The sequence below is a fragment of the Gasterosteus aculeatus genome, chromosome 5, assembly GCF_964276395.1.
Source record: "Gasterosteus aculeatus chromosome 5, fGasAcu3.hap1.1, whole genome shotgun sequence".
Classification (NCBI taxonomy): Eukaryota; Metazoa; Chordata; class Actinopteri; order Perciformes; family Gasterosteidae; genus Gasterosteus; species Gasterosteus aculeatus.
In genome coordinates, this window is record NC_135692.1 from 2,054,510 (window position 1) to 2,057,009 (window position 2,500).

Genomic DNA, 2,500 nt, shown 5'->3' on the forward strand with positions numbered 1-2,500 from the left:
TAAATAAAAATCCTTGGGAATTTGGACTTTCAAAGTGGGACTTTAACGTATGGAGATCACAAAATGACTCAAAAAATGACTCTTTGCTCAGACCAGAGCCCTCTAAAGTGAATTTCGTTGCTGGCAGGACTCGAACCTGCGTGGGGAGACCCCAATGGATTTCAAGTCCATCGCCTTAACCTCTCGGCCACAACAACCCACAATGTTGAAAATAAAATCGACTTTTCGCAAATATCAGATACTGGCTAAGTGGCTGATGTGTAGACTGCCATGTGAACAATTCTGGAACACACATAATTAGGTAAGGGTGTGGTATTTACTTGGTAAATTATAGTTGGCGCTTTTTTCCCTTGTTGGACGGTACATTTGATGGCTCCTCATATCATGAGATTTCCCAACAACTTAGCAGAAACACCTTTTAACTTTGAGCATAATATCTAATGGAGATGCTGGGGATTGAACCCAGGACCTCATACATGCGAAGCATGCGCTCTACCACTGAGCTACATCCCCTGCAAAATTGGCAAAAATTGCTTTATTTTCCGTATATAAAGGAAAAAGTGTGAAAAAAGAAGAATGAATGGAGACGTTTCCAAGGGAAAACCTACTATGACTGGCAGAAAGCCAACTTGGGAAGACTGAATGCGTCACTTTAAATAAAAATCCTTGGGAATTTGGACTTTCAAAGTGGGACTTTAACGTATGGAGATCACAAAATGACTCAAAAAATGACTCTTTGCTCGGACCAGAGCGCTCTAAAGTGAATTTCGTTGCTGGCAGGACTCGAACCTGCGCGGGGAGACCCCAATGGATTTCAAGTCCATCGCCTTAACCTCTCGGCCACAACAACCCACAATGTTGAAAATAAAATCGACTTTTCGCAAATATCAGATACTGGCTAAGTGGCTGATGTGTAGACTGCCATGTGAACAATTCTGGAACACACATAATTAGGTAAGGGTGTGGTATTTACCTGGTAAATTATAGTTGGTGCTTTTTTTCCCTTGTTGGACAGTACATTTGATGGCTCCTCATATCATGAGATTTCCCAACAACTTAGCAGAAACACCTTTTAAATTTGAGCATAATATCTAATGGAGATGCTGGGGATTGAACCCAGGACCTCATACATGCAAAGCATGCGCTCTACCACTGAGCTACATCCCCTGCAAAATTGGCAAAAATTACTTTGTTTTCCGTATATAAAGGGAAAAGTGTGAGAAAAGAAGAATGAATGGGGACGTTTCCAAGGGAAAACCTACTATGACTGGCAGACAGCCAACTTGGGAAGACTGAATGCGTCACTTTAAATAAAAATCCTTGGGAATTTGGACTTTCAAAGTGGGACTTTAACGTATGGAGATCACAAAATGACTCAAAAAATGACTCTTTGCTCAGACCAGAGCCCTCTAAAGTGAATTTCGTTGCTGGCAGGACTCGAACCTGCGTGGGGAGACCCCAATGGATTTCAAGTCCATCGCCTTAACCTCTCGGCCACAACAACCCACAATGTTGAAAATAAAATCGACTTTTCGCAAATATCAGATACTGGCTAAGTGGCTGATGTGTAGACTGCCATGTGAACAATTCTGGAACACACATAATTAGGTAAGGGTGTGGTATTTACTTGGTAAATTATAGTTGGTGCTTTTTTTCCCTTGTTGGACGGTACATTTGATGGCTCCTCATATCATGAGATTTCCCAACAACTTAGCAAAAACACCTTTTAAATTTGAGCATAATATCTAATGGAGATGCTGGGGATTGAACCCAGGACCTCATACATGCAAAGCATGCGCTCTACCACTGAGCTACATCCCCTGCAAAATTGGCAAAAATTACTTTGTTTTCCGTATATAAAGGGAAAAGTGTGAGAAAAAAAGAATGAATGGGGACGTTTCCAAGGGAAAACCTACTATGACTGGCAGACAGCCAACTTGGGAAGACTGAATGCGTCACTTTAAATAAAAATCCTTGGGAATTTGGACTTTCAAAGTGGGACTTTAACGTATGGAGATCACAAAATGACTCAAAAATTAGTCTTTGCTGGGAACGGAGCGCTGTGAGGAGAATTTCGTTGCTGGCAGGACTCGAACCTGCGCGGGGAGACCCCAATGGATTTCGAGTCCATCGCCTTACCCTCTCGGCCACAACAACCCAAAATGTTGAAAATAAAATCGACTTTTCGGAAATATCAGATACTGGATAAGTGGCTGATATGTAGACTGCCATGTGAACAATTCTGGAACACACATAATTAGGTAAGGGTGTGGTATTTACTTGGTAAATTATAGTTGGTGCTTTTTTCCCTTGTTGGACGGTACATTTGATGGCTCCTCATATCATGAGATTTCCCAACAACTTAGCAGAAACACCTTTTAACTTTGAGCATAATATCTAATGGAGATGCTGGGGATTGAACCCAGGACCTCATACATGCGAAGCATGCGCTCTACCACTGAGCTACATCCCCTGCAAAATTGGCAAAAATTGCTTTATT

General features: G+C 41.7%; 8 non-coding genes across 8 annotated transcripts; all 8 read right to left on the reverse strand.

Moving 5' to 3' along the window:
* Positions 1 to 115: 115 nt before the first annotated feature.
* Positions 116 to 197, reverse strand: trnas-uga (transfer RNA serine (anticodon UGA)). Its single transcript has one exon. It is a non-coding gene; the product is annotated as a tRNA-Ser (tRNA).
* A 244-nt stretch (positions 198 to 441) lies between these two features.
* trnaa-cgc (transfer RNA alanine (anticodon CGC)) lies at positions 442 to 513 on the reverse strand. Its single transcript has one exon. It is a non-coding gene; the product is annotated as a tRNA-Ala (tRNA).
* A 255-nt stretch (positions 514 to 768) lies between these two features.
* On the reverse strand, positions 769 to 850 carry trnas-uga (transfer RNA serine (anticodon UGA)). The gene has a single exon. It is a non-coding gene; the product is annotated as a tRNA-Ser (tRNA).
* A 245-nt stretch (positions 851 to 1,095) lies between these two features.
* trnaa-ugc (transfer RNA alanine (anticodon UGC)) lies at positions 1,096 to 1,167 on the reverse strand. Its single transcript has one exon. It is a non-coding gene; the product is annotated as a tRNA-Ala (tRNA).
* Positions 1,168 to 1,422: 255 nt separating this feature from the next.
* trnas-uga (transfer RNA serine (anticodon UGA)) lies at positions 1,423 to 1,504 on the reverse strand. The gene has a single exon. It is a non-coding gene; the product is annotated as a tRNA-Ser (tRNA).
* A 245-nt stretch (positions 1,505 to 1,749) lies between these two features.
* trnaa-ugc (transfer RNA alanine (anticodon UGC)) lies at positions 1,750 to 1,821 on the reverse strand. The gene has a single exon. It is a non-coding gene; the product is annotated as a tRNA-Ala (tRNA).
* A 254-nt stretch (positions 1,822 to 2,075) lies between these two features.
* On the reverse strand, positions 2,076 to 2,157 carry trnas-cga (transfer RNA serine (anticodon CGA)). The gene has a single exon. It is a non-coding gene; the product is annotated as a tRNA-Ser (tRNA).
* A 244-nt stretch (positions 2,158 to 2,401) lies between these two features.
* On the reverse strand, positions 2,402 to 2,473 carry trnaa-cgc (transfer RNA alanine (anticodon CGC)). Its single transcript has one exon. It is a non-coding gene; the product is annotated as a tRNA-Ala (tRNA).
* Positions 2,474 to 2,500: the final 27 nt, after the last annotated feature.